General features: G+C 36.0%; 1 protein-coding gene and 1 long non-coding RNA gene across 2 annotated transcripts in view; one reads left to right on the top strand and one right to left on the bottom strand.

The window, feature by feature from the left end:
* The window catches only part of LOC132701093 (semaphorin-2A), an 836,804-nt gene that overhangs the window by 72,309 nt on the left and 744,961 nt on the right, over window positions 1-19,534 (top strand). The gene's annotated exons all lie outside the window — the stretch shown is intronic.
* On the bottom strand, window positions 3,518-4,437 carry LOC132700863 (uncharacterized). Its single transcript, XR_009618690.1, has 3 exons — window positions 4,228-4,437; window positions 3,992-4,168; window positions 3,518-3,857 (listed from the first exon to the last, which is right to left on the bottom strand). It is a non-coding gene; the product is annotated as an uncharacterized LOC132700863 (long non-coding RNA).

Raw genomic sequence — 19,534 nt, 5'->3', positions numbered from 1 at the left:
GCAGTCTTGGTATGGTATGTTGTTTTAGCAATTATTTAAATATTCACCTGACCAGTATTAAAAAGTTCGTATTAAAAATACGAAAATTAAATATTATATTATGTTTATTTAGGTATAATAATAGTAATAGTAATCACTAACAGAAAAGACGATAACACTAAATATATAAAAATTGTCAATAATTACCTAAATAAGTGTATTTTTATTCAAAATCTAATTTTGTTTCACTCTCAGAGTCGTTATGTTATTTTGTATGTAAACGTAAGGATCTTCAAGTTTTAAAATATGCTTTCTTGCATTTTCCAGTTGTCAAGAAGTATATTATTAATTACATTTTTAATTATATTTACTACACTCCGAACTTAACTTACTTCTGTCCACAAATTTGATTTTATTTGGTGCCACAAATGTTCCATGTTGTTTAATAAACAATGATATGGAGCGAGATGTAAAAGAGTATGCCTGATTTGTTCAACAAAATTATCAAATACAAATTGGTGTATCGGGCACCTGGCTAACTCCGAATATTAGCAGCGAGGTTGTAGCTTTCTTCTTCTTTCGATGCATATCCACTAATGGATGTTTGCGATAACATTTACCAACACTTTAGAATATATGGGACCTAGAAGAAAGGAAAAAATAGACAACATATTTTCAATGATGAATAACACCTTACTATTTTGTTGCATTTTCCAGACACCTTGAAAATTCAACCCGAAATGTGTCTTTAGATGTAGATGTCAAAAAAACAACGCTTCAGACGAACCTCCAAATAAACAACTGGAAGTCCTATAAACTCTGTCCAGTGCAGACAGTAGAGCAACGGGATTACAACATTAGGTTAGATTTTCGCAACATGTTATGGAGACAAACTTTTCAGAAAATATATTATTTGAACAGATGAGTCCATATTTACAATGTCAGCTACAATTTTTAATAGGAAAAATTAGTGGAGCATTAAAAATAATAAAAAAACATATGGAAGTTACATAATCAGCTGGAACTTCTGTCAAAGTATGGTGCGCCACTTGGAGGTTCAGAATACTAGGTCCAGTATTTTTTGATCAAAATTTAAATTCCCAACACTGCTTAGAGCTTATAAATATTATCCATCCCTTTGTTGCAAATGAAGTACCTGAAAGGGAACGACGAAACTTAATTTGGCAGCGGGATGGCGCTCCTTCTCATACAAGTCAAGAAATTAGCACCTGCTTTAATGCTACTATTGGTGAGAATTGTAGTTACGCCTGGCATCCAAGGAGCTTCGACTTAACTCCCCTAGATTTTTTTTCTATGGGGTACACTTAAATATTTAGTCTACAAACACAAACCGCTAACTGCCGAGAATCTTAAACGTCGGATAAGAGAAGGTATCGGATATTTAAATGGGACTGAATCTGTAAGCAATGCCATTATGTATTTAGAAACGCTTTATATTGCTCAAAGTGGAGGACATATTGAACAACTGTTACAATAATTATTATCTTTTGTCCTAAATTAATTTTTGATTTATCGTTCGTTAAAAAAATATTCACCAACGTTATCGCGTATCCTTGGTCTTATTCCGAATAAATAATGCCAACACACATTTACATAATCTTTGGATCTTCATAAGCGCATCGACAAGATTGTGGTCAACTATGAAATGATAAATCATAGTGGTAACACTTTGAACTGAACTTATCATTCAACAGCAAATTATTTGTGATAGAGAGATGTTTAAAAGGAAATATTTGAAAAAGTAAAAATATTAGGCATATACAACCTTATATAAAATTGCTTTAATTTTTAATGCTAAATATGACAAGATTATAAAAATAGGTAGTGTCCATTTACAAAAAAAAAGATTTTTGGCAGCTTTTTAATTTCGTTTTTAATCTTATTTTTCGCGCACCCTGTATTAAAATGTATCGAAATTTAAATAATAACTTACTCAAGTAAAACAATAAATGCTTGCGAATGAAGAAATTGGCAGATATTTTACGTCTTGCAAACGTCATTCTTCGCATAAAAAATTAAAAATGTCAAAAACGGTTAGATATTGGACATTATATACGAAATATGTCTAGAATTTTATGCAGAATTCAATAATGAAGTAATATGCCAGCTGTTCCATTCAAAATAAGAAAGTTGATACTCGCCCACGAAGAAATTAAACACCCGGTATATACAAAATTAAGATAAATTAAAGGTTTGTAATACATCAATTAACTTTTTTCTCAATCCCCAGTTTCTAGGATAAATATACTATTATTCGGAGTAATAAATGCAGGGTATGTTAATGCAGTGATCCATTTGGCCACCTCAAGTTTTTCATCTTTAATTAATGGTCCAATCACTAGCTTTATACCGGGAACTGCTTCGAAAAAGGTCCACCAAACTACCCACGTGCCTAACGCAACAATCAGACATAATGTCACTGCATTAGAGTACGGATCAGCAATTGCCACAAATCGCGCAGCATCGATTCCACTTGAAGTATCATGAGCGCCGTCGGTCTCGTATAATAATTGAACCACGACGAGTATTCCTTTGAACCCGAAACGCCAACAACCACTCTGCGGTTCTAATATCCGTTGTGTGCCACGCACGTACCACACATCAATCTCGAAAGGAATTTTTCACTGTTTAATCAATCGTAAATATCAGGAAATCTGCCGGAGACAAGTTTGAATACCGCCGACGTTTCGTATATATATCGGGAATCGATAGAAATCTCCGCAAAGGCCTGACGTATTTGCGTTGGCCTAGATTTGCGAACGCTGCCTCAGACATAAATTTAAAATTTTTAGTCGCTGCGTCGCCGTCCCGGAGGGGCCTTTTCGGAATCAACGGACCGGATTGAAATTAGAGAAGTCCCGATATGGATGCTGTATGTGCCGTCCCATAAATAATATAGGAAGTCATCCACGTAAAGCGGAACATAAGTTCGCGATTACGTTTCTAAAGCCGTAGTCGGCGTGTTCGCAGATGCGGACGGTAATAAAAGAGGTTTTAGTTAGTAGTCGCGCGGTATGGTTAGATTTTAATAAGGGCGGTGTGACTATTCCCCGGGAATGCGAGAAGTTTCGGCGAGGGGTGATATTTATCTGTTGTATGTGCCCGACGAGGTAAAATAGTTTCCGCTTCGGGAGTCGCGAACGTCGGAAAATGGCAATGTTGACTTGGGCTTGCTTCATCCACGATGGAGGAAAATACCTTGATTATAGAACCCGGTAAAACAGAGATATTGACTTTAACAAATTTTACCGTTGCTATGTATGAACTGTAATGTGCTGTACAACTAAGTGCTTTTGTGCTGACTAATTCTAAACCTAGTTAACACAGAGGCAGCCTGCTCATCTTATTAACAAACAGGCAAACTTTGCATCAAGAATCATATTTTAAAACCAAATACTGTAACGGTCTATTTTTCACCGTTAGCGCTTCCGCCAATTCGTCAAGAACCCTGGTAAAATTTTCGAACGGGAAGATCTCCTTAGTAATACAGCCAATTTTTTATTTAGGATCTTATTGCACTTATACGTTACTAGGTACAGTTAACATAAGCCATTAAAGGATATTTCTAACGTAGTATTGAGAAATTTCGTGTAATGGTGATTATCTTCTTCCAACTCTATATATAATGCCCCTGCGTCGCCTTCGCTGGTCTTGTGGCGACATTACACGCCAGTGCATGTAGACATGTTTGCATACTTCCTTAGGTTGAGACCTTAGTACTTCTTGGATGGCTAGAGGCTGCTCAGAGTTGTAACGGTTATTGTAGCCATTGCTTTCGTTCGTCCTGGTATATTCCTGCGACATCCCTCGCACTCGAGGCTCCGTAGCATTGCCTGTCTCTATTCTAGTTGTCGCTCCTTAAAAGGAGAGCGATCAAATCAGTATCCAAGGCTATAAGAGAAGATATGCACCACATGGTTATTTCAGGTTAGTTGGTTGCTGTTCCCTGTATTCGGGTTGTTATGCATAGAGGGAGCATTTTAGTACCTACCTGGCTGTTATTTGTACACACCTCCCTGGTTCTTGACTTAGAAGTCAGTATTTCTTTCAGTATTTGGTTTGCCGGCATTGTTTACGTCCGTCGCCTCCCATCACCTGACAGGTGTTTGGCGGTGTTGCCGGAATGCATAGATTTCGTGAAGTGCTCCGTGGATCCTTCCGATGTAAGCTAGTCCAATAAATAAAAATTACGTTCTCTTGGTCGTTGGTCTAGGGTTATTTGTTTACTCGTTTAGCGCAGGTATCATTGCGCTACATGCCACCCTTTCCGTAGCACACAAGCATCATTTGTCTCGTGTAGTCGTAGCTCATACAAATGCGAAACTTGGCAGCATGTATCTTTGGCGCCTTATTTAGTTTGGAGGAAGGCCGTAATGTTCCGAAAGGAAGAGATACTAAAGTGGATTCTTCGCGTGTGCGAGTGGGATGGATAGTATTTTCGGTTTTACGACGTACTTCCGGCAGGAAGTCTCGCGGAGCAATCGTTTAGCCATCTTGGGAGTAATCGTTTAGCAAGCAGTTGTGGTGGATAGTGTTGCTGGCGGTTCGCTTGTATTTCTGTGGTGAAGAGCACCCGGAACCCATTTTGTTGGGGAGTAAAAAGCGAAAACCGCAGCGTGTGAGTTGTTGTCGTGTAGAAGCCAAGAGGGAGGCGAGTGAGGCCGTTCCAGGGCTTATTGGGATTTGGCTGAACAGCTCACGCACCATTTTGTGGGATTATCGGCTCACGCCACCACGTGCTATTGATTCCGCCTTCGATCACTAGGGATCCTATAACACTGCTGTGCATAGAGGCGCTAAGCCGGTTAGCTTCCGTCGTTTGGAGTTGTGGTAATTGCGGCCATTGGTTTGTGCTGTATTCAGGCTGCACGAGTCGTTAAGCGAGCGGAAGCGTGGAAAACCCTCGCTAGAGGTAAGAATCTTCCGCTATAGTACACTGTAAACTGAGGAATTTGTTTACAGGGTTTTCCTACTTGGCGTTTAGTTCCCGGTTTTAATTTCCGATTGGTTCTTCTCTGTTTTGGATCTTCCTTTTTTTTCTGGATCTTGGACTTGCGTGTTCTACCTGCCTCCTACCTGGCGCGTTTGGATTTATGACTGGCTCGGTTTGGGTACTACACGTTCCCGAGCAGCACGCGCACCACTTAGAAGTTCGTGCCCGCAACACGGTGTAAGCGTACGCAGCAGTGCCGTACTAGGAAGGTTGGAGCTAGGAGAGTAGACGAGTGAAACCTTATGGTTATCTATCGGTTATACACCTGAGTCAGCTCAGGTCATTTAACGTATGTAAACTTAAATTATTAGTAATGACCCTCGATTGTGTTGTAACTATAGACACCCTCGTTTAGTGTCGAAGCTCGGTAGCTTCCCTCTCATACCATGCGCATTGTTCGAAGATATATGACGTCATAAATCGCTCGTTCGGTTTCGCGCTATCTACCCGGTTGACTTGAAACTACCTGCGGTTGAGGCTAATCCTTGCGGCGCTATAGCGGGGTAACTAATAAGATCACGTTCCGATTAACCGACTGTACCTTTCCCTTTTACATTTGACTTATTTTAATTTTTCTTTTTTATATACATACTCATGTACCAACATTTGCACAATTAAACTCTAATACTCCGTGTCAACCGAGTTTGTTGTTATTGTGACCTCTCATTGGGATTGGGGTTCTCAACTCGAATAATCACTTCGTATTTAGTGGGAAGTCGAGTGTACAGTAATAAACTCTATCTTATTGGCGGGTTAGGTAGTGTATAAATACGTGGCGCCCTTATAAAAACTCCCCACGCCCTTCTCCACTGTTTAAAAGCTGGCGGCCGCTACCGATACCCTTCTTGCCAATACTGTGTCTACGAGTGGCCCCATCTGACTTCCGCTAGACTGAGGGTCGTGTTTTAAAATATCGCCACAATACTAAAACATAATCGTCAACCAATTAAACTTTGGCCATACTCTGACCTTCAGAACTCACATTGGGAAGACATCCTGCACAACAAGAACAAGACATAGTATAACACAATAACTTGCAGGAAGAGCTGCGTTAGTTTTTACGAGGTTAGCGCTAAAATTTCCCGGCCTGACATAGATGCAGCTCCAGTATCACAATAAAACTTTGTCTTCTTTTAAATATATATCTTAGTAGACTGCGAAAAAAAAAATGAAGTCTTGCGTCAAATAGTTTTTTATTGATAGTATTTTAAACAAGACGTGCGCGAAAAAATGTCGCAAATAACGCAAATTGAGTATAGAGCAGTCATAAAGTTTTTGACAAAAGAAGGGTTAGCACCTAAAATTATTAAAGAAAGACTGGATGGTGTGTACTGCCAAAGTTCTCCTTCTTATTCTGTGGTGAAAGAATGGGTAAAACGTTTTCGAATGGAGCAGGAGTCCCTTGAAGATGATTCAAGAACTGGTCGACCAGTGGAGGTCATAACGGAAGATATTGTTGCCATTGTGGAAGAGGTGACGTGGTATTGAGTGATCGACGTTGCATGATCATTTAGGTATACATAAGGTTAGTGCAAGATGAGTTCCTGAAAACCTTTCGGTTCTTCAAAAACAACGCAGTGTCGAGTGTGCGCGGTCTTTTTTGGAACTCTGTGGGTCGGAACCGAAGCCTGTGATAGAAACTATTGTGACGGCGGATGAAATTATGGTTCTTTATTATGACCCTCTATCGAAAAAAGAATCAATGAAGTGGCGTCGTAAAGGGTGAAGCACCTCCAAGAAAATTCGGAGTCTGCCAGTCAACAAAAAAGGTAATGGCCACGATCTTTTGGGATTGTGAAGGAATTCTTTTGGTAGATTTTAAAGAAACTAATACCACTGTCAATGGTAAATATTACGCAACATTATTTCATAAATTGCGAGACTGCATACGTGTAAAACGTCAAGGAAAACTGACCAAAGGCGTGCGTCTTTTGCACGATAATGCACCTGTCCATACAGCTGGTGTTGCACAAGCTGCCATTTTAAAGTGTGGGTTCCAACAGATAGATCATCCTCTCTATAGTCCCTATATGGCCCAGCAGCGACTATTATTTGTTTGGCTATTTGAAAAAGGACTTACGTGGACGGTGGTTTAACCACGAAGTTGTGTTAAAAGAGGCTGTTTTAGCTCATTTTGCAGACAAACCAAAAGAATATATTTTTAAAGGGATTGAGTTTTTAATAAAGAGATGTAATAAGTGCATTGAAGTTAAGGGGGATTACATTGAAAAATAATAAGAAATTGTTACTCTTTCATTCACTTCGGGAAATTTTGGCGCTGCCCTCGTAGGACATCGGCCTTTACTCTCATATTTTCAGTAGCAGAATATTACAACTCTGCTTGGTTGAATCGCGGTCATATAAGAGTGATTGATACTCATGGAGTTTGTCAATATTTGTTGAATAAATGAGTGTGGTTGAGAGTCCAAGGTATTTTCCAGGACCTTCGCTAGCTTATGAAGGAAGCTAGAACTGGCTAAAGAATCTTGACAAGCATCCCTGAGCAATATGACAATTGCTTACTACTAAATTTACCATATGTTTTTTGTGATTAAAAATATGTCTAATTTTTGACATTAAAACAATATCTCAAGATGACAGCAGGGTGCCATTTTAAGTATTTTTTTTTTAATTGTAAAAGGGTTATGTGCCTTTTAAGTAAAATTTATGTTACAAGACCAAATTCACTTGAAAACCTGAAAAACAGAGTTTGAAATGTTTGCAGTGTAATTCCCCCATAAACTTTGCATAATTTCGAACATTTAATAAAGTAGTTGATAAAATGATGAAACTATTAATTTTTTTAATTTAGGCTGCGGTTAAGTAATAGAAAAGTAATAAAACATTTGCAGGCATTCATTTGACTGTCTTGCAAGGACGGACAAATCAAATGTTTTAAAAATTGGTTTGAGAATTGAACGTGAAAAATCTTTAAAAAGAGGCATCACATGATCCCTCTCAACATTTAAAGAAATACTTAAAATCTCGCTCTCCTGTCATTTTCACATTTGGAGATACTGTTTTTATATCAAAAATTGGACAATTTAATTATGCCAAATTTCACCATGTTATATGCAAGCGTATCATACATGTGTTTGCTTCGAGAAGAAAACAGGTAATATAATTTCAATAACGCTTTAGGATGCGCTACTTGAAAAAAATATTTACACAATATTTGAGAAAAGGGATAATTACATTTGCGCACAGTTTCCCAGCCCGCGGGGTTGGGGAACGGCCCGCCATTCGTGTTACAAAAAATGTTTATTTTGAAAAGCTAATATCAAATAATAGTGGTCAAATTTGTAATTTGCTGATGTATTTTGTCTTTAGGAATTTGCCGACAACAGTTTTCGTTTGGCTTATAAGGTTCTTTTCGAAAAAGGTGGTTTAAGTCAACATCGTCTAACTAGTTGCCCTTACATATGTCGCATAAATCTTCGTCCAGTGATTCGTAAGATGATTCAGGTGTCTCTCCAGTTTCTGTTTCCCTTTAAATTTCTTGGGACCTGGAGTTTCATCATTAAAAGAACTACGTCGGTTTTCTCTTTTTATTAGCTCTTTAGTTTTTTTCCCCTTGATATTTTCTTTTCTTCAGCTACAGTCCTTCCCTGACAGCTGTGCTGCTAAGAATTTTTGGGTACTGTCCCTCGCGAGTTTTTTTTTTTTTACCCCTTTTGTGACATTTTTCTTTGGTATAGGAACCAAGAACTGTCTTCTATAGTAAAATCTTTTACATGATTGGAAGGAGTAAATTCATCATTCGTAACTAACAGATAGATTCTTAAAGTAAGGAAGCAGTAAACACATTTATTTGTCCATTATGGCGACTGTTATAAATGCCATAAAAGCAGTCTTAAATGGACCAAAAGTGTCAAGTCTGAACATGATCGGAGATATGACGTGGAACAGGCACTATATGGCTATTGTTTATAATTTTTCATAGAAACTTTCACAGGCTACTGTAATACTATTTGCAAATCATTAGCATTCTGGTTGTTTATAAATCATAGTTGCTGACATTTCGCCAATGTTACTGTTGGCTTCTTCAGAGCTTAACCCTAACTGTCTCGCATTCTAACCTGCTTGTATATTGAGATTGGGATTGAGATTGTTTGGTTACTTATAGATTTCTATGGATTCTCGGATTTTTCTTTAGTAGAGAACAGAGCCCAGCAGGTGAGACTCCATAAAATATTTTTGAAAGTAGTACAACATGCTTTTCTAACTCGACCTCAATGTCGTTTGAGAGGCGGCGTGAGACAATTTCCTAAAAGCTCTTTTCTTACGGTTAATTTAGGTATCTGGAAACGTCTTCCTGCTTCCCTAATTTTTCGGTCATCATTTTTTATTGCATGTAGGCGATTTTCTAGGCAACAGTGAATAAAATATAAATGCCTTACTATTTAATTATACGCGGGGCAATCGCACCTATGGGGACCATTTCCCTTCTGTGTTTCTGTTTTTAATAAATTACAATTATGTCATGAAAAGAACTTATTATTATTCGACTAATTAAAAAGTTCATTAAAAATCACATTTCTTTTTTTTCCAACACCACAAATTAATAATACCATCAAGCCAACACCTTAAGGGCCCAGTCATAGACGGCACCACTGGTCAACTTTCCCGCATAAGTCGAGAAATTTAAAAGGACTTGCTACGCACGATTACCCGCTGCGCATCATTAGGGGAGGGTGGGGCAAGGCGATCCGCCTGGGGCAAAGAGGCCCTCCTCAAAAATTAACCAATTTTTTTTTCGCTTTTTCTTCTAATAATTATAAATTCTGGCTGTTAGTACATTTTTAGCCCTTTGCGCAATACCAAAGGTAAAATGGACCGGTTGAAAATTCTAAAAAAAGCTGTTCCATATTATTATAACCGAATCGTAATTAATTTATTAATTATTATTAGCCTAAAGCAAGAGCTTTCGAAAATCTTATAAATACCAATAACAATTTTTTTAATTGATAAAAAAATAGTTACTAATCAGTAACTTTTTTTTATTAAATACTTTTTAATAAATAATTATAATAATTATACAAAATATTCTTAGTAGGGTATAAAGATCTGGAACCCGTTTGGATACGCGAGAGAATGAGAAAAACCTTAAAATCAACGAAGAAAAAACGAAAATTATGGTTACGTCCGAAACAAATGGAATTCTGAACATCGAATTAAATAAGAAACGAATAGAGCAAGTTCACCTTTTTAAATACCTGGGGGTACAACTAAGTAGGGTGTCACCAAACAGAACTAAATGCGAGAATCGAGAGTGCTTCAAGACTGTTTCACACTTTAAAATCAAGCTTCATAGGAAAGAGGGAAATATCAACTGAAACCAAAATAACAATATACAAAACAATGTTCATCTCAATTTTAACATTTGGATATGAACGCTGGGTACTGACCCAAAAGGTAAAAAATAGGATTCAAAGCATGGAGATGAAGTATCTACGAAAGGTCCTAGGTATCACAATTAGAAACAGAATCCGAAATGACTCGATTAGAGAGAGATTGTAAGTACAACCAGCTCTCAAACATATTGGTAAATGCCAACTACGATGGTACGGACACCTAAAAACGATGGACAAAAAGAGACCAACAAAACTGATCTGCGAAGCGAGAGAAGAAATAGAAGAAGACCGCAACTAACATGGGTAATGGAAGCAGCTAAAATGGCACTAGATAAGAAAATATGGAGGAAATTCGTATAAAAGTTGTAAACATTATTCAACCTTACACCTTAGGGTAGATAGGTTTTGGAGTTTGGCACGACGGCTACCCTGGGGTACAACGGACCTCGCATAAATAAAATAAATCGACTTGATGGTTAAAAGGCATAAAAATAACAAAAAACTTAAGTGTGCCGCCTTGCCGCACCCTCCCCTACCCAACCCTCCCTTACTAAACCAAATGCTGCATTTAGCGTAGTCAGTATTAAATAACTGAGACTAACATTAATTATTTTATTATAATTAATTATAATTTTTCATTAAAAATTGTAGAGAAAAACAGCAAAACACCAGTGACGAATTAATTCCTCACTTATCAACAGGCCAGAGAATCTGTCTCTGGTGATGGTCGCTCAGTATGATAATAAGCGGAGACCATATCGAACTGCAGTCTACGAAATAATTTGTTAAACTTAACTTAAATAGATTTAAGAAATGTTTACAAAAATGGCAAATAGCAAGACTGGCATTACCATATTTTGCGTTTTATTGGTGCACAGGATGGAGGGGGCCCAGTCCAGGGCTAGTGAGTGGTTTCGTGCTAACAAACTTAACCTCAATGAATCAAAACCATAACAAATTATATTTTCTTTACGCGAGTCAACTTTTAACAACCCGTTACATGTGAACTGTCTTGGGGTTCTGCTTGATCCGAAATTGACGTTCGAGCATCATATTATTGGTCTTTGTGAGAAGCTCTCCAGGGTGGTATACTTGTTGCGCGGTTTGGTCGGCGAGGTCTCTCGAAGTCTACTCAGAATAGTATATTTTTCGCTGATTCAGGGATTATTTAGCTACGCAATTTTAGTTTGGGGTTACTTCTCACATACCGATAGAGTTTTTTCGACACAGAGACGAGCCATCAGGGCGATGACGCAGTTGAATTATAGGGATGACGTACGAGCAAAGTTTAAAGATCTCCAAATATTAACTGTTCCATGTTATTATATCTACGCGATATTAAAATATACTAAAAGCGACCAGGATCGATATCCCCTTCATATTAATGTTTGCTACCATCTCACCAGAAATAGGAATGATATGTTGATGAACTACTTAAGAATTGCAAAGAATAGAAATTATAAGAACTCTTATGGACCTAAATTCTTTAATCTATTGCCTCTAAGCGTCAGAGAGCTGCCGGAGAGACAATTTTAATAATGTTTAGCGTTTTCTGTGGTATGTCGTGGTGCCTCTGTAATTATACATATATGTAGATTTTTCTCAATGTTTTTTGCTGACTTGTGTAAAACCGTAGGATTGTTAACATCAATAAATTATTATTATTATTATTAGTAAACCCGGTGAACCGAAAATAGTTTTCGGATATAAAAATCTTTAATTAATAAGAAAGTAACGGTCCCTTTTTTCCGATGCCGATAATGGACGGGAAATTTCTCAGCCGAGCAAAACACCTGATGTATGGCCGTCTCGCTTAATACAAACTGAAATCGCCCCGGAAAGATATACGCTCGGCTCGTCCGGAAACAGGCAGTTAATAAGTAGTGTTGGTTGTGGCAGTTTCCAGCAGAAAACAAATTATCGCAATCGCGCGGAAGTAGAGCGCGGCATCGCAATAAATAGAATTACTGTCTGGATACAATAAAAGCAGCCGAAGTCAGATGGGAAATTTTGCAAAACAGAAAATCGTTAAAGCAGTTTAACGGCGGCGTCTTAAAAAGAGAACGACAATAAACGGCGATAATAGTAAGGCATCTGCGATTAGCTTTAAAGCGCGAATAGCGTTTACGTGGACTGTTGGTTGGCTTGCGGGCTTTTATCTCCAGGAATGTTTTGGTGCTTATTATTGTTGGTATTTGGCTTCTCGCCGTAACGTTGACGACTTACCTCGAAGTAATAAGGCGGGCGCACCTACTTGCCTTCTCGCGCTGTGCACCGAAATGCGACTGCAAATTTTCAGATTTTCTGGATGGTTATTTCGACAATTTTCAGCGTCTGTTATAAACAGGGCTCAAATCTCGAGGTTGCAAATGTTGCTCCTACAGGAGCTGGAATAACGGATGGTAACTTCTTGAGAGACACTTAGTTGCGAAACAGCTTCGATAATGTGTAAAAATATTTTCGTATAACTTGAATCAATAAATACAATTGCATTTGTCGATATAATAAAACAAAACACCATTTTCCATAGATTTTAGCATGGCTAACGTTGTGGCCAGTTAACGCCCAGTTTTAAGTTACATTAATCAAAATTACGCGTATACTTGCCCTAGGATTAGAAAAGAGGAACAATTCTTAACGACTAATAATAATAATATTTATTTTCCCAAAGACAAATACAAAATTGTATAGGAATAGTCAAAATACATGATAGGTACAAGAGACATATAAAAAAGAACATTTACTAAAAAAAAATTGTCGAGACTATAAAATGTTGGTCTCTTAACTCCAAGGCAGTTAGAAATAAGAACACAAAAATAATCAGGTGACCTCGAAGTCCTCGACAGCCTACAGTTAGGAACATGCAGCTTAAAACTAACTTAAAATTCGCATAGTAGAGTTTAAAATTATAGTTAAAATCTCACGAAGCTTTTTAAAAAGATGGTTTACACTATTTAGAGTTGAAATAAGACAGACTTGCACTTTAAATATTCATCCCAATTCAATCCTAGAAACCTCACAGTACCTCCACTTGAAATAATGTCATTGCCTAAACAGATTTTAATTTAATTAATTTAATTATTATTTCTGTTAGTTATGAAGCCTTATAGTTTGCGTTTTGCTTGAGTTGAATTATAGATTAATTTTTCCAAACTGTGCCATCGATCTATCGAATACCCTAACACACTTCTCTCCACAGGGCAATACCAAGGAAAGATGAACGATCATCCACATATATAACAAAAGACGTGTCAGGGAAAATTTTCATATGTAGAGTATGAGAGTATGTTTGGTAGAAGCAAAGCTAAAAAATTAAATTAAATGGTCACAGGGCCCGACTGGAAAAGCACAAATTTAAAGAAGCTGTATTCATGGCAAATAGTAACAACGCTTTTAGTAACCCAAGAAATTACTAATCAATTGCACCAGGGCACACTTAGTGGGTAAATTCATGGCTCACTGCACCTAGCTCGAAAATGAACAATCCGCTGAAATTGAAATAAATCCAAGGGTTACGCGATGATGCATACTTTCGAAGAAGAAGAAGAGTAATAGTAAACGGAAGAGTGACAAATGGCATTAGATAACATGATTACAATTACAATAACAAAGTCAAGTACTTTCTTCTGGAGAGTGTCGCCAGAGCTAGCATAAAACACGAACTCACTTTTAATACCCAAAAGATTAACGTAAATCTTGTCTAGAAAAAGAAATAATAGTAGAAACAAGAAAGCGTAGAAAAATACTTTGAGAACATGATGATGCATGAAGAAATGGGATTAAGAAAAGAGCAAGCAAGCAACTTTTATGAAGATGAAACGACTGTTTAAAATCAGGAATCTTTTATTCGACTTAAACTGGAAAATACTAAAATGTGCATTCTCAGTGATGTTTGACGACGCAGAAAGTTGGACCCTAAAAAAACAGACATATGTGCTGGTACTGAAGATTTCATAAATTGAATTCTATAGACAGAATTGCGAATGAAACTGTTATACAGGGAATGAGGAAGCAAACAGAAATGGTATGTACTATAAATCAATACTTAGATCACATAATGGGCAGAAAAGTATAAAACCGATTACAATGGCAGACATTTAATGTGCGAAAAAACGCAAAAAAAAACGAAAAAAGTTTAATTGCTCCAAAAATAAACTCTATAGACCTGCCGCACGATGGGCCAGGAATGCTCCAAAAGTTTGAAAAATTCCAAATTTAACTTTTCGTTCTTTCCAAGATATTTTCCGCAGCATGAAAAAAGCAGGCTTTAAATTATCTAAAAACAATTAAATCGCGGGGTAAATATCTCCGTGCTAACCGTAAACAGCGTCCGAATATGTGCAATCGTGTTACGCCTCCGCTTTCTTGCAGAAATATTAAAAATTCTGCTTCCTGTTTTGTGGCCATGATAAGTAAAAACCCTTTTTCAGTGGATGAACTTAATAGAGGTATGTTTTGGTTACTTATATCAATAGGGAAATATTAATTTTTTTTTTTGGATTGCACGTGATTGTTAATTGAGTCTGCGCTCTTCTTATGTTAACTAAAGTAGCAACAGCTTTTTTATATGAATGCTCATTGTCTCATAAACCTTCCTAAGAAATAAAATTTTGCCCATCTCTGCCTCCCTATTTTATAAAAATATCTAAAGGTAAAGTCTGTTCATAGACTAACTGATACGAATTAAGGAAAGACATGCTGTAAGAATGAAATATGGCCGAACAGCTGAGAATTTAATTATTTGAGGTTTAGTTAAGAAAGATACTAAACAATATTTATTTATTTATGTATGTATTTATGTTTAAATCAAAAATAAAATTCCAAATTATTTTTATTACCTGCCACCTGCCACATTTAACACCGGTTTCATCTTTTTCACGCCTCCTAATTAAGATACCTAATGTAAGCACGCTTTGTTCCTCGTAAATTTTACTTTGTATTTATCTTGATCACATTCATCTACACTCAAGAAAATGTCAGCATCGCTCCTTTATTTCCTTGCTGAAATGGGATTATTCACAATTTTCCATACAGTTGATGTTGGAATTTTCGTCAATGTGGCCGTTTCTTCTAAAGATGCTTGCTTGCTGGCAACTCGTTAAATGAGAGTCAAATTAACATTGTTTATAACTTCCTTAGTCTTAATAGAATAGTGTTCTCTACATTTGGGCGGGAGCATCTACTGAGATACACTAGACTCGCACATATTTTGCATAATTCGCACACGATTCAACATACGCTGTATCACACACGAAATAAGATTACTAATGAACTTAAACTAAGTAGTATACCAAACCAAAGAATATAAAACACAGATAGGTATAAAATTATTTTCTATTAGGGACCACAGTTTTACCTGAATTTAAATTCCGAAACTTAAGGTAATAATCTTGTTGCATTGTATGTTAATGACCACCCTTGGATAATCCCATTCAAAAGCAATTGGTCACTTTCTTATGTCTATGAACAGACCATATCTATATAATAGCAACATTAAAGGTTTTTTTTATTCGTCTCATCTCAAATTCATGGCGAGTTTTTGATTTTCGGATTTCTCCATATTGCCAAAATTTGTAAAAATGATATGTTTAACCAAAACATATTTAGGCCTTGTTTATCGAGCCAAATTTGAAAAAACCATTATGAACCAAATTGAAAATATTTTGATGAGGAATGAGGAATGCCTAGTATATGGCATTTCCTCACTTAATGAGTGGATTAGGTGCTTAGAATGTTTTCTAAAAATTAGTTATCGTTTACAATTGGGAAAATGGCAAGCATGTGGAACGGACAAGTTACTTGTTATAGAATTTCTATGTCGTTTGGAGATCATTGTAGACCAGGCAAGACTCAGGCTCATTTTTCAAAAATTATACCGTTTCGGCTGAAATTGCCAAATTAAATGAAAAACTCTTTCTCAGTTTTTATCTTATTTTACAAGTTTTAGCTAGTGCACTTAGTATTAGACATGATGATTTTAAAATCTATTTGACAAAAACTGCTCGATTATTTGTTTTCCTGTATCCTTGGTACAAATTGCCAGTAACTATATAGAATAAAGCAATAAAGAGTACCAAAGATACAGGGAACATCATGCGAGAAATTGCAATAGGCTTGCAACAAATTTGGGTGTATTTCATAATTTGTTATTTTCGTCTAATCCAAAAATAGCAAATTTGCGCAAAATCAAATCTTTAAACAAAAACAGATTTAGTGTCGAAGCTTTAAATTTGCTAGAGTCTATCAAAGAAAATATGAAAATTCTAAAGGAACCAGACGAACATAGCGGCCTTGATTAAGCGTTGATTTAAAATTAAATTCTTATATTATTATTATTATTATTAAATTAAAGTTGATATTGCTTAGTTTTATTTTGAAATATTTTCTGTTTTTTTTTAAATCAGTTCCTACAAAAACTACCGATTTTCCATTATATCAGAATAAAGAATACAAGGTGATTATTTACTCGTCCAAAGGCAGATCCGCCAATTTCTGTTGCAAATATTTATCACAGAATACATTTTAGATACCGCATCTTATATTTTCTAAATAGATTCCTCATAAGCATAATAAAGCGTTAAGGTATTTCACCTTTTCACAAACTTCAAAAAAAATCCTCTCATCGCAATTTTACAAATTTAATATTTTCTCATTAGTTTTGCCTTCTACTTGCTGTCCGACAAAAAACAATCTTTAAATAATTTTTCAATATTTTTGGGACATCCTGGTCCACGGTGTGCTTTTTCCAGAATTCGCATGATTCCCATCTCTCAGAACGAAGATGGTACTTGAACAAGAAGATCATCTATCCGAAACGTCGTGTAATAACGTCAAATAGATAAATTCGAAATTCTTTTACTTCCAACACTTCACATTCAAAGAAAACATAATTATTATTTTTCGTGAACTGGATATGAATCGCTAGGACGATTTCAGCGCAATATTTTGCATCGCTTCGTCGTGATGTTATAATTGGATAATAAAGCTGCTCCCGAACATAAAAATATCGTTACTTTTAAGGGCAAAATATCAAATTTCTCATTCACCTCCACCCCTCAAAAATAGCGGAGTTTATTAACATCATCCATTTGGGTCGGCAGGTAGCAGGGTTCCCCGCGCTGCCACTCCCCTACGTGGCATTTGATCCTTCCGCCGAAGAATTTCCATCGCCCTCGAGGAATAAATAAAAATGGAAAAGCGATGAGGTCGAAGCGAGGGCGTTACCGTTTAAAAATTCTCGGGGCTATTTCCGCTTAGACGAATTTAGCGCGTCAGAAAAAAAACGTAATATATAGCTCGTCTTACACGACGGGAACGCTGAAAGCACCTGGGGGAACGATATCTCCAATTGCACCCGCCTGATGTGCAGGGAACACGGATGACCGGAACGATAGAGCCCTGGAGGTTCGATAACGCAGTGCCCATCATCGGCTTCCGGTCCTCCGAATTCACGAAATTGCTCCAAATCGCTGCTTTTTCTCGGAGTGAATTGAGGCGATCGATGTGAGGATTCTCGGCGAAATTGTTATAATAAATTAAGCCAAAATTGACAAAATACAATTAAAATTAAATGAACAATCGTCGGATCAGAGATATTCAAAGGAATTGAAAAAAAAGTTCTGAATTCTATAATCTGTACCCTCTTTGCTTGTATGTTTTTTGTGTAGTTTTAGCAACATTTCTTGTTGTTTGTGCAGCTGGAGCGCAAACTACTTGGCTCGTTAACTAACTAACCAAAACTAAGGATTTTTATAATATCGATGATTATTTTTAAATGTTGATATAGTTTGTCCATGTCCTATCCATTAATTTTGGCATTTGAAAATTATTTAAACTTTAGAAAAGAGTTTCAAAACTTATGTCATGCTTAAAATTTCAGCATGCTGCTAAACGCTGTTTTGTAAAATAAATTTGAATTAGAAGGAGACGGGTACTAATAGAATGTTTGGTAAGTGTAATAAGAGGTTTTTTAAAATATCGTTTCTCAATTTTTCTACCGTTTTTGATTTTTTGAGGGTACTAGAGGGCAATTTGTGAAATAATTTTCATGTAATAACGAAAATTTTCAATTTGATTTTATCGTTTGTGAGACATGATAATATAAGTGCGTTATTTACATACAAGAATAATTCAGTATTTTTATATTATTTAATTAATTATTTATTTATAACAAGAATTAAAAAATAATTTAAATGTTTCAATAAATCATCAAATTATCAAATAGTAATATGTAATTGATTTGACTACCAAACTAATTTCCATTTATATAAATGAGAAAGAGAAAAACAACATCTATAGTTTTACTGAAAAAAATTTTCCTCATTTGTATATATTAATATTAATATTAGAATTACACATAAAATCGAATCTCCATAGCCACCAACAGGCAAAAACAAATCCCAGTTATAGTGATGAGAAAATATTATTACGCTATTTAAATTTTGTAATTATTACAATTTTTTATTTACAATTGTTTAGTGAAAGTGGAAGAATATTTTTTTAATATGCAATATGTCTTCCTGCCTGTGACATTCATCGATGCGTAAATTGGAGTTTAAAGTACTGGCTTCTCTTAAAAAAAGTAAGGTTAGGGGCTACTATTCATTCTTCGTGTAATAATTTGGAAAGTAGCTTTCTGATGTATCTTAATATTTTCAATAATTAATAAGTAAAATTTCTACGTTAAAATTGTTTTCAGGTAACGTGGCTTTTTATTGAAATGTATTCAGGTTCGCGTCTAATTTCTTTTAAGTAATTTAGCAGAAATGGTTATCGCCATTTTCAACTAAAATATAGCTAAAAACTGAGCAAAAGTGTTAGGCTGATAACTGCCAACACGCTGAAATATCCAAATTCTCTTGTTAGCGGGAAATTGTCCAGTTAAATTTTTAATTAATAATTAACACATTCATATTTCACTTATGCACAAAAAAAAACGAATGGGAATACTTTTTAGGTCTTATTAAGTGTTTTTATTCAAAAATATCTGCTAGGATTCTATTGGTATCTGTAGAGAGACAGTTATAGATAGCAAGCACTACTGAGTTCAGATTTAAGAAAAATAATTCTTCTGCAAAATATAATTTATACAAAAATCCAATTCAATAGTGACCGACCTCCAACGGATTGTTGGTTTATGTTTAATGCAACTCTGACTGAACGTCATTATTTTGCATAGTTTTTGAAA

Source organism: Cylas formicarius, unplaced genomic scaffold, assembly GCF_029955315.1.
Source record: "Cylas formicarius isolate icCylForm1 unplaced genomic scaffold, icCylForm1.1 PGA_scaffold_4__25_contigs__length_36172078, whole genome shotgun sequence".
Lineage (NCBI taxonomy): Eukaryota > Metazoa > Arthropoda > Insecta > Coleoptera > Brentidae > Cylas > Cylas formicarius.
Note: the sequence above shows the minus strand (reverse complement) of the source record. Positions and strands in the feature narration are given on the sequence as shown.